General features: G+C 42.2%; 1 long non-coding RNA gene across 1 annotated transcript in view; it reads right to left on the bottom strand.

The window, feature by feature from the left end:
- Positions 1-21283, bottom strand: part of LOC308652843 — a 1084519-nt gene that overhangs the window by 128832 nt on the left and 934404 nt on the right. The gene's annotated exons all lie outside the window — the stretch shown is intronic.

Genomic DNA, 21283 nt, shown 5'->3' with positions numbered 1-21283 from the left:
TGGATGTTAGGGTCATTACACCAGTTACCTTGTGAATATTTGCATGACAACTCTTTTCCCATCCTCTGACTTCTAAGCTTGTTCTGTGTTCTGATATGTAAAATGTGCATTTTGCATACAATGCATATTTTAATGCAATCTCACACTTAGGTTTGTGCTTGGGATGTTCATAGCCAATGCGCACTCGTTAGCGGGATTTACACCTATTGTGCTCTGCTTGTCCACTTGTTGACCCATCTACTGTGTGTCACAGTGGAACTGAGCTAGGTGCATCTTTCTGCTCACCTTTCCTTGTATTCATTCTATTTTGCTGTTTCACTATTTCCTCACTGCTAAGCTGTGGCTGTGGGCAGCCTCAGACTGTTACCTTCAGTTTGGGGTTCCATATTTAAGTTGTGGGGAAAGCAGTAGCTCTCTGAGTGCCCACGTTGAGCAGTGTGTGACAAGGACAGATGGATGAGGAGCAATGCAAAGCCGAGACAGGTCTTTCTTGAAGCGATCCTTTGTAACGACAGGGGTGTGTGTGCAACAGCAGAAGACAGAGATGGTATCACTCATTCCAGATGTAGTGAAAGTTCTTTGGCTCCAAAGGTAGCCACGCTGACCAGTTTTTACCTGTTTCTATTTCTGGATAAACAGTCACGTCATTGATATTCTGAAGTCAAGATTAAGCAGCTCTGATTTTTCAGTGTCTTCATTTTGCTCCTCGGGTGGTTTCAGAACAGGAGCAGGTCTCATCTGCAAGCCTTGCCCCCTGTCCTCCCTCCTCCTGGCTCCCCTGTGGTTTTACGGGGAGAGTTTTTGTCTCTGTGTTTCTAAGCAAACTCAACAAACGTGCTCTGTGAGTCCCTGCCCTCCTCTGCAGTATCGGCTTTGGTGGTGGTGTTCATGATCCAAGACCTTCCATCCTCAACGTTACCCTGCTCGGTGTCCTGGGTTTCTCCCAAACCTTGTTTGAGAGAAATGGAGATGGCTGCCATAACCCCGGGCATCATGTTTCATACAGCTATGTACACAGTGAACGAAAAAGGTCATTTCTTCTCCCATAGTTCTTTTGATCAGGAAGGAAAACACTTCAGAAAGTTTCTGACCCAATTTCTAAGGAGTCATTCCCCAGAATGAGGTCACTCGTCCTAGCTGCAAGGCGGCCTGGGAAGATGAGCAGATGGTATTTTAATCTCTATGGTAACGAAGGCCCTGTCAGCAGTCGTGTTTTGGAATGTTAGGCTTCATAGTAGGAAGTCAATAATTCTGACCATGGTAAACTCCTTTAGTGGTCTTGAGTTCCAGATTCACCTGACCAATGACTAGTGGAAATTTCTACCTGTATGACTCATAGGCCTCTCTGATCCATCAGCCCTTTCCACATGCAGAAGGGACCCCCTGGGGCTGGGTGAGGCCGGGTGCGGAGGACAGACTGTGAACAGGATTGTTAGGGTACTGTGTCTGCCCCTGCACATCTCTCCTGTGTACACCTCAGGTCAGAAAGCAGTGGGTGCTGTCCTCAGAGGTCACGACCCAAGTGAGTAAAACGCTGAAAGCCAATTTTAGATACCCAAGTCCATGGGCTCTCTAGGCTTTCTATGCACTTGACGGAGCAGAGTAATGCAAGAAAACAGGACTCCAGCCCCAGGGTTTTATTGCACCCATAAAACACGTTTTACAGTTTCTGCTCAATTTTATGCTGTTAAGCTAAACATTTGGCATCATGTGGCAGTTTAAGCACATTGATTTATGGAAAGCCCGCAATTGCACCTGTCATAAAAAGCCCCAAGTATAGGTTTTAAAAGTAATCCACTGTATTTATTATTGACATAAACAGCTACCCGCAGTTCATTTGAACATCATCTCGGATTTAACTCATGTATTAAAGAGATTGTGTTCCCCACTCAGCAAGGTCGCCACCAAGGTGAAAACCATTTGTGGTCGAAAATGAAAAAGATCTAATGTATAATGATAAATATTTTATAAATAAATGATACATAGGATTTCATCTCTGTACATTCTTGATTAATAATCGTATTCTGTTTATTTCCTTTTTTATGTCCACCCACAACCCCAATCTTCAGCCCTGGCAAATCACTAATCTGTTTTCCATCTCTTTAATTCTGTGATCGCAAGAAGGCAAGGCTGTATGGATGGAACCTTCCAGTTTGTAGCCTTCGGAGGTGGCTTTTTCTTCCCTCAGCACAGCTCCCTTGGGGTCTGGAGTTGTGTAAGCTTTGTCCCACATTTTTTCCACCAGGGCAGTATAGCTGGGGTGGCCCAACTCAGCTAACTTAAAAATTACTCCATACAAACCACAATAGGGCATCTACATTCAAAGCAACTTCATAAAGTTCTCAATAAATAGAACTTTATTTATGAGTCCTTGTTAATGAGTGAGAAATGATCATTTTCAGACAATGTTTGAGCAAGTTTGTAATAAAATGAGTTCCATTCGTCTGGGAGGTAGTGGGCAGCATGATCACAAAGCAGCCCTCTTCCCCCAGTGCTGACTGAGGAGAGATTTCAGTTAAATATTTGGGAAAAGATGAAACATTTTGGGAAGGGCTTCTGTTTTCTTTTCGCATCTGCAGGATTTTTTAATATTATAAGCATTTATTGAGTTCATCCTATATGCACCTGGTAAGCCAAAATTCATGGAAACAAAATCTACACAAATGAAAGGCACACATTTGTATTGTCTTCCTTTGGACCAGCTGATGTAATTCTTGTTATTGTTCCTAAGATATTGCATGTGAGATGACTTTTATTTTCATAACTACATTGAAAGTTGACAACACGGTTTTCTTTCATAAACCTCAACAGAGGGAGTTCTGCAGTTTGTGGCAAGTTTATTTCAGGGTAGTGTTAGCAGGCCATATCATGAGGTCCCCAAAGTCACCCCCAGGCACTTCTTGGGGACTCACAGGACTTAGCATGGGTCATACCCATGATTATGATTTGTCACAGAGAAAAGACACCCAGCATCCCTGCAACAGACAGGTGTGAGATGGTTCCAACCAGAGAAGCTCATGAGAGCCACGTGCCTGGGGCGTCCCTGGGGCTGGTGGTTTAGCACTGCCTAGCTGTACCCATATTGGGTTCCCAGAAGGAAACTGGGTGCAGCATAGACTCTGCCTTTGTGTGAGGAGCTTAGGACACCCAGCCACCCTCCCTGTTCATGGGGGAGGCACTCCTGAGACCTGAATTCTCAGACGCTGGTCCAGGACTGGACTTGCAAGCCGGGGTTCAGGCCTGCTGTGCACATTCTGCACACCATCCCCTTTAGTTCAGTCCCTTAACCTGCCAGTTTCATCTTCATTTGACTTTGTGTCTTAGATCCAAGAGGATATGGCTGTGGTTTGCATGTGAGATGGCCCCCAAAAGCTCATGTGTGAGACAGTGCAAGAAGGTTCAGAGGAGAAATGATGGGGTTGTGAGAGTCTTCACCCAATCAGTGAGTTAATTCCCTGATAGGGATTAATCGAGTGGTAACTGAAGTGGTGGGGTGTGGCTGGAGGAGGTGGGAATTGGGGCGTGGTTTTGGGATATATATTTGTATCTGGCAGGTGGAGTCTCTCTCTCTGCCTCCTGATCATGATGTGAGCTGCTTCGCTCAGCCACACATTTCCACTCACCGCTAGCACTGAGAAATGGAACCAATCTTCTATGGACTGAGACCTCTGAAACTGTGAGCCCCCAGATAAACTCTTCCTCCTTTACAGTTGTTCTGGTCAGATCCTTTAGTCATAGCAGCAAAGCTGACTAAACCAGATATTATCAGCTAAGTCATAAGGCAGGGACAAATTAACAAGATATGCATCTTTCTCCTAGCATGAGAGAAAGAAACAAACCTCACAAACCCAGCAACCAAAACCAACAGACAGAAACTTTATTACTAAGTTTACTACTACTTTATTACTAAGTTACTTTGAAAAGTGGATTTACATTCACTGTCCTTATTCACAAAGTCTGTATGTTGGCTTGAGATATTGATAATGATACATGGAATAGCCCAATTAACAAGACATTTAAAATAATGCTTATTTTGAGTGAGATGCAGTAAGTGGCACACACCTATGATCCCAACAAGTGGGGAGGCTGAGGCAGGAGGATTGCAAGTTCAAGGCCAGCCTTAGCAACTTGGCAAGACTCTGTCTTAAATAAAAACAGTAAAAACGACTGGGGATGTAGCTCAGTGGTAGAATTTCCCTGTGTTCAATCTCTAGTACTGCCAAAAATAAGATAAAATAAAATATTGCTTATTTCTTTTAAAAATTTCATCCTTTTAAGTTTTCTCTTGTATATGTGTTTGCTCATTACTATAAGGCGCTAGTTCTGTTGGTACCTATGCACACTTTGAAACCAAGTTTAAAGTACATGTATTAGAGCTCTGAACTTAAAACTGATTACTAATTAGTAGGTTACTGCTGCCTTTGGGTCAGAACATTTTAAACCTGGGAGGAATCAGAGAGACCTGGTTAAACGCTCACCAAGTTAGGCAGTTAAAGCCAGGGAGGTGGCGCTGATGTGATGGGGACTCAGGGGTGGCAGGGTAGGCCAGGCCTGGTCTTCCTGAACCAGACAGGGGTGTTCAGCAACATGGGAGGTGGGGAAGCTGCACCTCTTTAGGGGAAGCTCGCATGAGCTCCTCCCTCCTCGCCTCCATTCCTCACAGCCATCTTGCTCTCCCCGGATGACAGGGTTGCCCCCAACTCCTCACTGCAGGCAGGAGGCTTCTGCCCTGCTCCTTCTCTGGTTGGAATTTCCTTTAGAGGGTACGACATTGCTGGTTAGACACTGGTGGGGACAGTGGTTGCTTAGAGCTGGCTGTTAGTGCATGATTATCAATGTTTTATTCCCTTCCAAGTTACATCGGTCATTGGAGCTTGGAGCATCCGTCTTGCAATAATCTCTTGCTTACCAGGTGCCCCCATTTCCAAAGTGTTTTCCTGCACATAGTTGCAACTGGTTATTACTTAAAACCACTAGATTTGTGTCTGTGTGTGGGGGGGGAGGGGGATATTTTGTAACCAGAAATGAATGGATAAAATGATTCTATTTTATAGCTGGAGAAATCAAGGGATGTTAAATGATGACATATGACAGAAGTAAATCCCCCCAGATTATCATGATCATAATACGTCTATGATTCTGCCGTGTCAGTCAGTCCTTAGGCAGAATCTGACAAAAAGAAGGAGCTTGATGCCAGGTTAATGATTTTATGCTCTTCCCATCTGTATTTTACTTTGAATTTCATGAAGAATGTCTCAGGTAAGATGAAAAACCGGAACTCATAAGAAAAAGTGGATTCATAAGACTTAATTAAAAATATACTCTTCAAAAGACAGATGAGAACTTTTGAAAGGTGCTGAGTCATTGACAGAATTGAAGGGAGAAATAAACTATTCAAAAGTTATAATTACTCCCAATAAGGTGCAAAAGAATGAGGCAGGAAATATCAAGTACATCACAGTAGTTCATTTATGCTGTTATAACAAAATACCAGAGACTAGTGGCTTATAAAGAGCAGAAATGTGTTTCCCACTGTTCCCGAGGCTGGAAGTGCAAGGTCAGGGTTCTGGCAGACTTGGTGTCTGAGGTGGGCCTGATTCCTGGTTCACACGTAGCAGTTTCTAGATACATCTTCTATGGTGGAAGAGGCCAGCTATCTCTCTGTGCACTGCTACAAGTGTTATAGTCTGAATTTAATCAATACAGGTTATAGGTTATACATTAGAAATTATAAGCTAATAAAATATTAATTAGTAAAAATAATAGGAGTATAAGATAAGTGTTATAGAATTAGTACTGTTAAGATACTCCAGTCTGCCCTAGTTATAAGTTAGAAGAAGTAACAATAAGATAACCACTGTAGGACATACGGTTTATGTTGTCAGTAATAAAATATAGACAATGTAAGCTGATAAGTGTAAGCTCATAAGTCTAATATGGTTACAAGTAGTTATAGATAAGTTTAGAGGTAAATATAGGTTGTTAAAACAGTAGTTAGATATAAGAAATAACTATAGACAGCATGAGTTAGTATAGCCATAGTGACTCCATTTTCTTGGTTCCTGTGAAAATTCTGTTACATATAAAATGTTCCTGTGAAAGACCCATAGGAATGAAGTGTGAATCCATACAAATGAGGATGTAGACCGTCAGAAATGGGGATGTGATTTTCTGTTCTTGCTCTGCTAACCTCATTTTTAGCCCCGGTATTCTGCTTGCTTGCTTGCATTTTGCAAGATCTTACACAATTCCATAGGGAAGTCCCTAAGATGTGATTTGGTTCCTTATTCTTCTCCTTAAATACTCTGAGCCCAAACAACTGGCTGCTGTTTCTCTCAAGAGAGCAATTCTCTGTCAAAAGCAGTCCCTGGCCACGTAAAATTGGCAAAACAGATCAAGTAAAATTTTTTGATTTATTTCCAAATCAGACTTGGGAGTGTTTTCTGAGAGGTTACCCGTAACACAAGTGCATCCTGAAGATCCCACCTCAAGATAGCATCACCTTGGGTGTTAGGAGTACAGCATAAGATTTTTCAGGGACACAGATATTCACACCATAGCAGATGTGAAAGACCTATGCAACACTGTAAATCAACTGGACCCAGCAGGTATCAATGGAGCCTCCATCCAACTACCCCAAGAAAGACACCCATTTCCAGCATAGAGGGAAGAGTCTCCCTTTATCTCTAATATGTTTACAAGTAGTTATAGATAAGTATGTGCATAAGTATTAATTAGTATTAATAAGAATTCAATATAATAAGTACTAATAAGATAATAATAATAAGTATTAATAGAAATTTAAGTCACATAAGATATGTTCTCTGGTTACAATGGAAAGAAATTAGACAGCAATTGCAGAAGGAAATTTTGAAAATTCGTGTTTGGAAATTAAGGAAGTACTGCTAAATGCTCCTAAATAACATGGATGTGTTATAGAAGAAATCACAAGAAAATTAGAAAATATTTTGAAAAGAATGAAAACAAAACACAGCACACCAAAATGTGTGTGGTATGATGGGAGCAGTGTTTTAAGGGGAATCTACATCTGTTACCAATAACCTAATTTGGAAATTTGGTCTCTCCCAAAAGCTCAGGCAAGAGACAATGCAAAACCTTTCAGAGATGAAATGATCAGATTGCAAAGGTATAAACCCATCAGTGGATTAATCCAATGAGTGTTAGCTGGATGGTGACTTTAGACAGGCAGGGTGTGGCTGAAGGAGGTGGAACACGGGGGCATGCCGTTGGGATTTGTATTTTGTCCCTGGTAAATGGAGCCCTCTCTGCTTCCTGGATGCCATTTCCCGAGGTGCTTTCCTCCTCCATGCCCTCTGCCATGGTGTCGGCCTCATCTTGGGCCCAGAACTGTGGAGTCAGCTGGCGATGGAAGACTCAACCTCTGAAACCATGAGCCAAAATAAAGTTTTCCTCAACTGTGTTTTTGTTTTTAGGTCTTTTGGTCACAGCGACAAAAACCAAAACAGTGACTAAAACAATGTCTGTACATGTCTATATTAAAAAGAAGAAAATATCAAACCAATAATATAATTTTATACCTAAGGGAACTGGAGAAAAGAAAAAACTTAACCCAAAGCCCAAGGAAGGAAGGAGCTGGGTGCAGTGGCACACACCTGGAATCCCAGCAGCTGGGGAGGCTAAGGCAAGAGGATCGAAAGTTCAAAGTCAGCCTCAGCAACTTAGTGAGGCCCCTGTCTCTAAATAAAATATAAAAAGGGGCTGGGGATGGGACTCAGTGGTTAAGCATCCCCTGGCTTCTATCCCTGGTACCAAAAAAAAAAAAAAGGAAATAATAAAGGTTACAATGGAAATAAATGAAATGGAGAATTAAAAAATAATAGAAAACCTATAAAATCAAACATTGATTCTTTGGGCAACAAAATTGGAAAAATTTTATTTATGCTGATCAAGAAAAAAAAGAAGATTCAAGTTATTAAATCCAAGAATAAAAGTGGGGACACAAATATCCCATCACAGCAATAAAAAGGGTTATGAGTGGAAAAAACAGGAAATTGTGTGCTACAAAAGATCACTTAAGTGAAATGCACAGATTCCTAGAAAACACAGACTACCAACACTGACCCAAGGTGACAGAGGAAATGTAAGTAGTAGGCCTACAACAAGTAAAAGGACTGGATTTGTAATTTTGAAAATGTAACTGCCCATAAAGAAGGCCTGGATTACCTTACTGGTGAATTCTACAAACGCTTGAAGAGTTGCTACCCATTCTTCACAAACTCTTTTAAAAAATAAGAGGATAGAGTATTTTCCTAACTTATTCTATGAGGCCAATATTATTCTAATACCAAAGGCATACAAAGACATTATAGGAAAACTACAAATCAATATCTGTTATCAACACAGAGGTAAAATACTAACAAAATATAGTCAACCAAACCCAGAAATTATAAAAATTATTATATACTGTCTTAGTCAGCTTTATGTTGCTGTGACAAATTACCTGAGAAAGTCAACCTAAAGGAGAGAAGATGTATTTTGGTTCATGGTTTCAGTTCTCGGTCACTCTGCTCTGTTGATTTGTTGATTCTGGGCTGAGGTAAGGCAGAACATCATGGCTGGGAGGATGTGGGAGAACATAGCTGCTCACCTCATGGTGGTCAGGAAGGAAGAAGAGAAAGAGGTGGAGTGGTGAGGGGAGAGAGAGGGTGAGAGAGAGACAGTCTAGGGGAAAAATACACCTTTCCAGGAATGCCCTCAGTGACCTGCCTCCTCCAGTTCCCACACCTCCCTATAGTCCATTCAGTCGTGAACCCTTGAAAGGACCAATCCACTGATAAGGCCAGGCCCTTCAGGTTCCAGTCACTTCCCAAGAACCCCAACTCTTGCACCGGGGAGCAAGCCGTCCACACCGGAGCCAGGATCAGCATAGAACATGCACTGGAGAGTTATCTGCTCGAGTGGCCAGGGGCCCAGGATGTTCATCCACAGCTCCCCAGCTGTGTTCATTCCCTGCACAGGCCAGGTGGGCTCCAACCGGTCCCATCAGCCCTGAGCAGAGCGGGGCTTGGAAGCTGAGGGGGTGGAAATGCTCCATGGTGGGAACTCCTGCCACGGTCACTGAAGGCGTGAGGTCCAGTGTGACCATGAGGACACAGTCTCTTCTTTCTGCACACTGCCCACCACCTTCCCTAGACACGTGCAGGGGAGGATGCCTGGGTGTCATTCCCCCTAGGGAGCCTCAGCCTGCCCACTGCAATGCAGCAGCTCACCATAGTGGCACTAGATCCTCAGGGCCCTTAGCTGATTTTCAACTTCATTTTTTTTCCCTTTGATACCAGGGATTGAGCCCAGGGTTGCTTTACCACTGAGATCCATCCCCAGCCCTTTTTGTTTTTTATTTTGAGATAGGATCTTGCTATGCTTAGGGCCTTAATAAGTCGCTGAGGCTGAGCTTGTGATCCTCCTGCCTCAGCCTCTGGAGTCACTGTATAGTGTGTGCCACTGTACCCAGCTCCACTTCAGCTTTTGAAAAAATTACCAGCAATTCTAGGCAAGAGCTCTTCCTCTCGGGTAGTTGTGAGTGGCTCACCTGTGTGGCTCCTACCCTCGAGGTAGCCAGGCAATGAAACAGATGGTAACGATGTGGTGACTTTCAAGTTCAATGTCATCCTTACCACCTATACGACTTATTCCCTTTAACAAATAGTCCAACTTTTACATAGAAGACTTTAGTATCCCTCCCTCTAGATCAGAGGGGCAAGGCCAGAAATTAATAATGCTCAATTTAAAAAATGTGTCACAGAGGGGTGGACGGGCCAGTCCTGCGGTTCTAGGCTGTCAGCCACATGGTGGTGTTCAGTAAGCCAGGTAGGAGGAAGGGGCTTTTCCCGGAACACCTTTGGGAACTGCCCTTCAGGTAACCTTGGAACAGTGCTTAAGCCAGCCTCAGGGCTGCTGCAGGTAGGGTGGGGATGGCAAGATGCCCACAGGCAGGTGCCAAGTGTGAGGGTGATGGGAGACTGGCACGGACCTCAGGGCCACCACTGCCTGAGGCTCCAGGGACCGGGCTCCCTGAGTGCCCTTCCTCCTGTTTGTTGGTCCTGCTTATGCCTCCTGAACTCTCAGCTTATTCTAGGGGGGGGGGGGATTGATTTTTCCCCACCAACTTTCTGTGATCTTCATCAAGACTCTGAAACCCTTTTATGATATACCCAAATATCATTTTTCTGCTGCAACTACTGATAAAACACCCATTTAAAAAATATCAAATAGCCAGGCGCGGTGGTACATGCCTGTAATCCCAGAAGGCTGGGGCAGGAGGATTGCAAGTTCAAAGCCAGCCTCAGCAAGTTATCAAGGTGCTAAGCAACTCAGTGAGACCCTGTCTCTAAATAAAATACAAAAAAGGACTGGGGATGCAGCTCAGTAGATAAGTGCCACTAAATTCAATTCCTATACACACATACACTATGTGATGTGGTATTTAATTAATGTTAATAACAAATATTGTGCCTGATATTGATGACAAATGACCCCCAGTAATTTGTGAATTTCACCTTCCCTTTCTTTTCCATGTGAAAATGGCCTGCCTCTTGAAATAAAGATGCAGAGTTTAATACCCTATGATGGCTCAGCTTTCTCTTCCCCTGGGAATCACAGTGTCACGGGTTCTAGGATTCTCTGGGCATTAAGATTGTCTTCCCTTTCTGTAATGCATTGGTGCCTTGAAGGCTGTGTGAGAAGGACTTCAGAAACCGAGATGTCCCTGTCACTGTGGGAGACTGCTGTTACTCCTGTATTTTTTATTGGTGCATTATAGTTGCACACAGTGGTGGGGTGCTTTATTACACATTCGTACATGTAAAACAATGTCACCTGGCCAATGTCACTTCTCAGGATTTCCCCGATTTTTCCCAGCCTCCCTCTTGGAGGCTGCTCTAAGCCTCTGCTAGCAGTCTGCTGAGGGAGGTAGATTCCCCTTGTTCTCTAAATCTGTGGGGACAGTACCGTTAATGCTTACTCACCTGGAGGAGCCACACAATTATGGTTCACCTCCCCCCCCCCATCATGGCTTTTGAATCTTGTTCTTAATTTAGCTAATCTTAGTTAACCTTAGTCATCACATCAAAACTACCACACATGTTGTAAAAATCAGAACTGATTTCCTTTATCCCTTCAAGAAGCTTCCTCTGTGAAGCCTGTCACTCTTGGGCTTTGGGAAAAGAACTTCACCCTTGCAAAATCCTGCCTGTTTTATCTGCCAAATACCTCCTGGGTTTTTTAAAAAGCTAAAATATACTGAGATGCGTGTACTGGAGTCACTTAGAGTAGGCGAGGGTGACACCTGCTGGCCAAATGTGGTTAGTGGCTGTGTGGAGAGCTGGCCCCTGATGTGGGCTGTGCCAAACCAGAGATCATTGCAGACAGATGTTCTAAGTGGCCCAACACATTTATCCAAGAGCAGGTGATTTCTACTTAAAGAAATTTGTATCCATCACTGTAGACACTTATGCGTTTGTGGAAATTCATCTCACATTTGAAAAGTTTAGCAGTACATTCCCTTGGTAAGGCCGTGGGAAAACAGATTTTCATAATGCAGAGTGCCACAAATCCTCTGGAGGGGAACTTGGCATCACCTCACAGCTATCTATGCATTTATCCTTCAGCCCAGCAATCCCACCTTAGCCCAAAGAATTTCTCCAACAATATAAAAATACATTAGCACAATATTGCAACATGCTTTATGATCATGAAATACAGGAAATAGTTATCAAGACCCCAAATATAGGAGAGTGGCTGAGTAAACCACACACAAATTGTGTCACTGTGCAGTTTTAAGAACAAGGAAGACCTATATGAACTGAGACGAATGAGGAAGGCCCATATAAGTTAATATGGAGCCCCTCCCAGGATGGATTACTAGGCAGAGAGAGACAGCTTTGAACAACTTGAGGAGAAGAAATAAGAAATAGGTAGACAGGAGTGATAAAGGAAGGACAAGAGTAGGGGATTTTAATTTAGAATTTACATGTACATCTCAGGCCTTTTTTCCCTAAGCCAGTCTTTCTTTCAGGTCTGTTACTCCCAATATTCCTGGTAAATCTACCTGTGCACTATGAATTACCCCCCCTCCCCATAAATAAATTAAGCAAAGAGAGATGCATTACCTTGAGGAACCTATAACTTAGGAGACTTTCTGGCCTATCTACTGATCCATGTCAGCCTGAGGCTCATGAGACCACCAGAAGCTGTCTTGAGACCACTGGGCTGGTATTACTCCTACGTACCTTTCCACACCCATCCCTCACCAAGTTTCCTTTAAAAGAAGGGCCAGGAACCCCAAACTCATCTCTTGCCCCATCCTCAAATGTGTATTCTCATTTTACCCCCAAAGGGAGTTCTCCCTTGAGGTTGCCCCCCTCTCCCTTGAGTGTGTATCTCCTTCCTGAACAGGGCTCTGTCTATGCTCTGACTGGGCAAGCCAGATCTTTCCATCATGTAAGCCAAGAGCCCCACTGGTCCTGAGTGGACTTTCCCCTCTCTGGGAACTTCTCCACTCCTCTCAAAGATACCTCTTCTCCTGTGACAAGCTGACACTGTGTCAATGCTGCTTTTGACCTAATGTAGGACAGCATTTAAATTTAAAAATCTTTTTGGTACTGGGGATTAAACCTAGGGGTGCTTTAATGAGTTATATCCCCAAACTTTTAAAATTTTGAGACACCGTTTTGCTAAATTACCCAGGCTGTCTTCAAACGTTTCCTTCTCCTGCTTTAGCTTCTTGAGTAGCTGGGATTACATGGGTACACCATGGTACCCGGCACTGAAATTTTAAGCACTTGAAATTTGGGGGTGGATCAGGAAAGGTAGGGAAGGCATTCCAAGTTATGTAGGAGACCCAGTCCTCCTCCAAACTCACGTATGCAATCTATCTGGGGCAGGCTGTTTCTCTCCACATATAGATATGGAGATAGCCATCAATGCAGATACCAAGCGCCTGTCTATGATTAGGCGATGACCTGGGCCACAGGACTGCTTGATGCAGAGCTCATGGACAGGTGAAGCTTCAGACCATGGCCACAGTGCCCCGGACTGCAGAGCTCCTTAACTCCAGGATTCTATGCTCATCTGTTGGGTGTGTGTTGTATTTAAATTTCTCCCTTTTAGTTCTAAAAAGCTGAGCATTGGCATCAGGTGGAAAAACTCTATCGGTTTCAGCTGTGAATTCTGTTTCTGCAAAGATAATCTCTCATTTCTCTCCCCATTTCTGTTATTCCAAAGGACTTGGTTTTTATTTAACCATTTCTCACCTCTCTCTCTTGTCTCATTTTGAATTTCAGAGGCCCCTTTATTTCACAATTCTTCTAAGGAGCGTCCGGGGCGGCAGGGAGCCTGACAATCTCTCTAGCTCCACCTACCGACAGAGTCGAACATTGCACCCCTGGCAAAGGAGAAATACTTAATAGAACTGGGGCTCTGAGACAGTATGTCCAAACTCACTTGGTGACTGCTTATATGCAACCCTAGTGTATTATTTATTTGGATTTTACAGGATTCAGACTAATCTTCTCTTAAACTATTTTCTATACCTTTGTCTTTTTCCTCCTCAATATGAAATTCACAAATATGTTCACGTTGCTTTCATTGCTTAACTTATATACTTATATATTTGCCTCTACAATGCTAGAGAACTTCTTTAAAATCTTTCTAATGATAAAAATTAGTATCACCTGTTCTTTTCTTTGCCCCTTATGAGGGAGGAAACATACAGTGAGTTTATTTTAGCAATTGGTCTATAACTGACTTCCATCCACCACAGTAGAGAAACAGATGGATGTATTAGGTAGGCATGCAGGTGAATGCATAATTGGATACCTGAAAAAAGAGAGAGAAAATAAACAGAAATCAAAGAATATGTACCCAGGTAAAAACATTCATGAGAGAAATAATTTTATTAAAATAAAAATTGTGTGGTTGGGGTTATGGCTCAGCAGTAGAGTGCTCGCCTCGCATGTGCAAGGCCCTGGGTTCGATCCTCAGCACCACATAAAAATAAATAAAAGTTACTCTGTACAACTACAAAAAAATAAATATTAAAAAAATAAAAAATAAAATAAAATAAAAATTGTAAGACTTAAATTTAATCATTGATATTGATAGGGGACAGATTCAAGCGGTGGGAACACAGGTTAAGGGAATAATTCTATAAACTGGGCCACTGTGCTGACCCCCATGTGCTTTCTTTCTCAAGAACAATTTACCTGCAGCCCTGCCTGCCTAAGTGGACAGGATCTGTCACATTCCTCAGCAAACTACCTGTTATCTGCTGGAGAAATGCAGGCCCAAAATAATGTTGATAAGAGGAACCCAAGTTACCCTGAAGGGGGAGCCTTTTGTGTGCCTTTTCATAGACCAGATCCCAAAACTTAGGAGATAAGGATAATTCTTCCTAACCAGGAAATCTGTAAGAATGGATGGTTCAGAATCCAATTAGAATTGTCAGCATGGGCCAAGGTGACCTAGAGTTGCCATGGCAGGGGGGACTTGAAAGTCAGATGTCATCCTGCTGTCAATCAAAAGTCAAGAGGTGACCTGGGTGGGACTCTCTGGAAACTTCTCTAGGATCCCCAATAAAACTGAAGTGCAGGAGGGTCACACTGTCCCTCTCTTCTCTGAGAGGAACCCACTCTGTGTCCTCCTTCCCTTTTCCTATTCCTTCAATAAACTTGTGCCTGTTACTCCGACTGGCATGTCATTTGATCACAAAAATTGGGGTTTGTGGGGAGTCTTTGCACTGCCTCAGTTTTCCAGAAGGCCCCAGCTCTGTAACAATATCAGAAACCTGGGGCCATTGGGGTGGCATTTCATCCTTGGCATGCCTTTCTCTCTCCATCCAGACTTACTAGGTCATTTTCTTCCTTTTGTTCTTTCTTTTTGATACTGAGGATTGAACCCAGGGGCACTTAGCTAGTTGCTTAGGACCTCGGTAACTTGCTGAGACTGGCCTCAAACTATGCCATCCGCCACCCTCCCCAGCTGCTGGGATTACAGGTGTACGCCACCATTGCCTGGCTCTGTTTCTTTAACAAGCTTTCAAAACAGAGAATAGGCAAGAGCCAGTCTGGAGGTCCCTAAGGAGACACATTTCCACCCACAAGTGAATACATGAGCACCAACTCTATTGTCACATTACTAGCGGGTATGGGAATCTGCCCTTTGCTTCTGCCACTCTTCCTGGTGGTAAAGTTGTGCTTCTGAAGGGTACGCCCACGTCACCTGCTCATTAGGTTCTTCCCATGAGTGCTTTAGTATTGTTATTTTTCTTCTTCCTCATTTTGTATCATGAAACTCTTTGTTATTATTTTGTTATACTGCCTTATGCATTTCCAGTATTTCTATAGATTTCTATATCTGTCATATATTAATAATATCTGTTTTGCAATGACCTTCCTTCCTTTATCCAGTTGTTTGAAGTAGGGTACACAGTATTTTATAATCTTTGTTCAATAATGAATTTCCATTGCAACCCTCCTGTATTATTCATCAGCTCCTTTAGGACTCAGGCTTTCTGTAAACAAATGATGTAAGCAACAGAATTATTTTATCAGACCTGAAAAAGAATAACCCTAAATGATTCCTGGATGTTTTGCTCTACAACAAAAAGCATTATTTATTAAGTGTGTGTGTTAGTCAACTTTGTGCTGCTGTGGCCAAAATTATCCCAGAAGAACAACTTAGAGGAATGGCAGCTGGAGAGCAGAGAAAGGGAGAATAAGCATCAAGGGAGAAGGAAACCCCTCCAGTAACCTACTACTTCCAGCTCTGCCCACCTCCCAATAGTCCACTCAGCCATCCAATTGATTAATTCATTTATGAAGTCAGAGCCTCAAGATCCATTCATTGCCTAAAAGCTCCACCCACCTCTGTACTCATGAGACTTTGTGGCACATGCCAAATCAAAACTGTAACAGCACATAAATATTCTTTCAGACCTTTAAAAAAAAGTCTGGTCACAGTGTCACATCCATAAAACTCTTTGACTCTTGTTATTGTAGGTACCAAGAGAGCAGTTAAGGTAGTTGGCTCTGATTCAGATTTTTCATATGAGGACCTCAACATGCTCAAAAAACCCACAGACAACATACTTTAAAGGTAAAATTTCTAAGCTGATTCTAAGCTGCAAGAGTCTGAGTTAAAGTGTAAAAGACTGGGCATTGTAAAGTTTCTAAATTGAAAGGCTTGGGCTAAAAAAAAAAATATAATAGACCAGGTATTGTTAAAATTCCTCTGCTACCCCCAGAACCTGTAATCTCTGTAGCTGTTAGGACAATACCTGAACTGCCTAGTAAATATTTCCATTGATTCCCTGGTTGTTTATTAGCTAAGGGCTCCAAATAGCTCAGCACGTAAGCATCCAGGCCACAAAACCAATCAGTTTAAATGTGTACCCCGCTCAGGAGTGACTAATCACCCCTGCCCAGACTGTTCCCGCCAATGAATGTATGTATGCAAAGCCCCCCACCCTCTCCAAAAAGTGTACTTAAGCTCTGCTTGACCTCTGCTCTGGGCTCTGGGCTGCTCTCCCTTCCTGAGTGAGCCTTGAGCCCTAGCATGCTGGTTCAATAAATCCCCTTTTGCCAATTGCATGGACCTAGTCTCTTGTGGTCTCTTCCTCCGACGTTTCACCGGTCCCTTACAATACTTTATATCCGAATAAAGTATGCAGGCCACAAATAGAACATTTCCTGATGGGAAAATTAGGGTGCAAAAATCCGCAATGAGCCCAAATCCTGTGGTGTTGAAAAGCACAGCTCTTCAGCAACTCTCAAAGTAAACTTTATGAAGGTACCAGCTCAGTTTCATGAGTCATACTGACCTTCTTTACAAATGAGTGATTTATGTAATCTGGATGAAGGAAATGGATAGTGAGTCTTTTTTTGCTGAGAGAAGTATTAATGAGTGAACATGAGATTCCCTGAGTCCCCAAGCTCAGGCCATGGCATTCATGGTCATACAAAACCAGAAGAAAACAACAAAACAAAATAATACAAAACCAAAGCCAATCAAACAGAAAAAAATGGCTGAACTAGCCAAGATGTGTGCCCTAGGCCTCTCAGGGCCTGGGCTCCTGGTTTTTTCAATTCAATTCACTCTAAAATATAATTTTATACTCATGGTGTGCCATTTTTCTTTTAAGATTGGTACTTCATTCAAATGAGTATACATTTTCATTCCTGTGACAACATAAACTTGGCCAGAGAGTAGCAATTGTTTTTTGTGAGTCCATAGGTGGAAGCAATACCTAGATTTAAATTCCAATCTGGTGGATTTCAGCAGCCTTTGCACTTTGCTTGTATATCTGGCATTCAGAGCTGACATGGCAGTGGATGGATCCTGCTGCCCCCACTAGTCTGCAAGTGATTGCTGCTCTGGGATGCAATGAATGCTCTTACCTCCCCACCCCAGCAGTCCTGCTCAGGGTTTCAGATCAAGCTTGCTTATCCATTGCATTTCCTCACATTACATGTTATAAACTTGCACTGTGCACCAGGAGAGGTCTTTTCTGTCTGTATCTACCTTTGCTTCAGAAGCTGTAGCTTCCCCCAGACCAGTGAAACCAGTCCGGAAACTGAATGGTCCCAGATGGGAGTCTCCTCGGCATTCTGAGGTCATTCTCACTTTCCCATCACTAAGTAGTTATAAAATAAGTGCACTTTGGCTAAAAATAGGTCAATGTGTTTAGAACGCACATGCTGATTTTGTGCACAGTAATAGAGTAATAAGCTTTCCTGGTTATAGCACTGCCTACAGGTGTAACTGTCCTGATTTAAGGGACTCATCCATGTGCATAAGCATTTTCAAGCTTATCAGGTGTTTGAGATGTGAAGCTGCCCAAGGTTCTCTAGGTGGTCAAGTCTATGGAGGTAATCTCAGACTTAGAAGTTGTAAACTGGAACAAGGAGTTACAAATAAACCCCAATCCAGATTCCCTAATTAGTGACATTTCACCACATTCATTTTGAAGCCAGATTTAAAGATAAGTAGTTAGGTAAACCTGGTCTAATATCAAGTAAAATCAATAATGAAGGCCATATTGAGAATGGAGTCCAGGAAAAGGGGAATTGAAAAAGTCAATATGTAAATCAATGGAAGTGTAACTGATGTGATTCTGCAATCTGTATACGGGGTAAAAATGGGAGTTCATAACCCACTTGAATCAAAGTGTGAAATATGATATATCAAGAACTATGTAATGTTTTGAACAACCAACAATAAAAAAATAAAAAAGAAAAAAGAAAAAGAAAAAGTCCCCAAGACCCAGAGCCCATCCCAAGGAATTGTTAATGAAGCAGCTCCCAGCAAACAAAGAGATGCTAATCCAAAAACCCTTTCTGGCCAGATTACTCCTCTGGTCTGTCTGTCCCCCACCTTTTGGGCCTTCCCACCTACATTTCATCACTGCAAGATAACAGAACAAAGGACAGGAATGCATGGGACAGGAATCCGGGAAATCTGAAAGTAAACCTTAGCTATAAAAAAGGGATGATCCAGCCCTTCCACAGATTCCACCTATTGGGTCCCCTTCTTCCTCCGGGGAGAAAAGTCTTTTCTGCTGTCCTTTAATAAAACTTCAAATTTCTACTCTAAACTTGCCTCGGGATGCTTCTCTGGTGTTATACTTCAGCATCGGGGAAGTAAGGACTCGTCACTGGTAAACAGCGGTAACAATTTTACCCATTTTATGCTTATCTGTGTGCACATACACAGTCTTCTGAACAGATTGAGAGTAAGCTGCAGGTGGAACAACTCTTCAGTTTCTAATATCTCAGTGTGAGCTTTCTAAGTACAAGTACTTTCACAGCCACAGTACCATAATCAAAATCAGGATGTTAATGTGAACAGAAAACAAATTATTTATTCAGATTTTGTCAAGTGTCCGGATAATCTTCTTCATGGCTCAAGAAAAAAAAGTCAGATAGGAGAACTAAGTTGGCAGAATATAAAGTTAATACCCAAAACCAATGGCCCTCATATATACGAGCAGTTTGTGAACTACTGTTGGAAAAAACCGAATATACAAATCAACGAAGAATGAAGTTAACAAGAAAAATGTAAAATGTATATAAAAAATCTTTGTAAGACTCTCTTGAAAGATACAAAAGTAGATTTGAATGAATGGAAAGACACCCTTTTTCTTGGATATGATGATTTAAGGTTAAAAATGTCAAGTGTCCCTAAATTAATTTAGAAAGTTCAATTCTAATTTAAAAATACTAATAAATATACTAATATATATTGGGCTATACATGTTTATACCAATTTTAAATGGAAAGATAAGCAAAAATACCCAGGAAAACATTGCAAAATAAAACTCATGATGAAGGACCAGAGTTAGTCAATAAATCACAGCCTAAGACATATAAAAGAAAAAACTGTGGGGCTGATTCAGGAAGAGACAGCAAGAGTTAGGGTTAGCAAATACAAACCGATTTGGGAATTTAGTATAAGATGAAGGTGGCATCTCAGCCAAATGGAGTTGAGGCAAGTGGGAAAAGAGAAAATTTGACCTCTGTCTCATGCTCGGCAATCAACCAACAGCAAATGGATTAGGAATTGGTGAATGAATAATAAAATCATAAAAGTACTAGGAAAAAAATCATAACAAAACATGGGCAAAAATCCCCTATAATCCAGGTGCAGGAAAAAGGATTTCCTTGTTTCAAAATAACAATAACAGAATAGATTGATAGCTTTGACTACATTTGAAAACAATCCTTTCTATGGCAAAACAAGCCCAAAATATAATAAATACAAGACTCAAGACAACTAAAAACGGTGGAAAAAAACTGCAGTGAAAGATTCCTCTTGTGCTAGGACGAGGAAAGGTGCAACAACCGCTCCTCTTTATCACGGAGAAGTCGGTCTCACCACAAGGGCTAGGTGTTCCTGGGAACACAGACGCTGCTGGTTTGGTTGGTAACCAAGGAATCCCAGTGCTGAGTACTGCGCGCCCAGGCGTTGCATTCGCTGGACAGCGCTCTGAGGTTGTCTCTGGGCACCGAGGGACGCATGACTTGTTTTTGGTTACTTTACTCTCTGATTTTTCCGTTAGGCTTAGTTTTTTTTTTTTAATTTGTTCTACTTAGTTGTGCATGACAGCAGAATGCATTTCAATTCATCGCATACAAATGGAGTGCAACATTTCAATTCTCGGTACACGGTGTAGAGACGCACCATTCCAGCAACCAAATGCGCACCAAGGGTAATAATGTCTATCTCATTCCACCATGTTTTCTGTAGGTTTAATTTTTAATTTTTTTTGTTTTTTTAATGGGTGATAAGGACTTACTCCAGAGCCCGCACATGCATTGTACCTCTGAGCCCCCCCACCCCGCCCAACATTTTTATAATCAAAAAGAAACCTAAAACGCAAGTTTCTGAACTCCTAGAATCAGTGCTCTGGTTTTGCAAAGCCACGCCCCCCCAAACGCCAGCCAATCACAGATACTCTCCAATAAATTCACTGGAGAGTTAACAACAATCCACTCTTCTACAGATGGTGTCAAATCCTTTTGCCTCTGAAATGCACTCCCTATCCCTGGACCCCATTCTTCCTCAGCGCACGCAGGATCAACAGCCTGCTCCACTGGGTGAGACTGTGCCTACTGACATAGCTCCTCCTTCCTGGAGGGCACAAAACCTTGTTTTGGCTTTTTCTGCTCACATATTGAATGGCTGTCTCATCATCCTTCCACACCAAACCCCAAGACTAAGATCATCATTCTGATTGCCTTGGGAGCATTATATCCTGGGCATGCAGCAGCGGAAGTAGAAACCACTTGAGGCAGTTGGAAAATAACATTTCAAGGGATGGAGTCTGTATTGTGAAACAGCCTTTCTTAAAGTGTTTCGTTATTCTTGGTTCTTGTCTTGAAAACCAGAAACTTCAGGCTGGCCTTGAGCTCTTCCTCCTGCGTCAGTCTTCCAAGAAACAGCAACTCTAGGTCCCAGACACCAGTCTGAGCTTTAAAGCTACTGAAAATCTTATGTGGGGAGCAAACTCTTGAAGTCATGAAAATAGAGATTCATTTGGCATTAAAAACCTACATGGAAGAAAATATCATAAACAAAGTCAAAAAGAGTTGCAACTCCTGCCAGCAACAAAGCCAATTTCATCAATAGGGAAAAAATTTCAATAACTTATGTAAAAAAAAAATGAGTAAAGATCATGAAGAGAATTCCTGGAAAACAAAATATAAGTGGCTGTAAAACATACGAAGAGATTCAACCTTCTTCAATA

This window comes from Spermophilus citellus (assembly GCF_964194105.1).
Source record: "Spermophilus citellus genome assembly, chromosome: 7".
Lineage (NCBI taxonomy): Eukaryota > Metazoa > Chordata > Mammalia > Rodentia > Sciuridae > Spermophilus > Spermophilus citellus.
The sequence above is the reverse complement of the archived record's forward strand: the minus strand, read 5'-3'. Positions and strand labels throughout refer to the sequence as shown.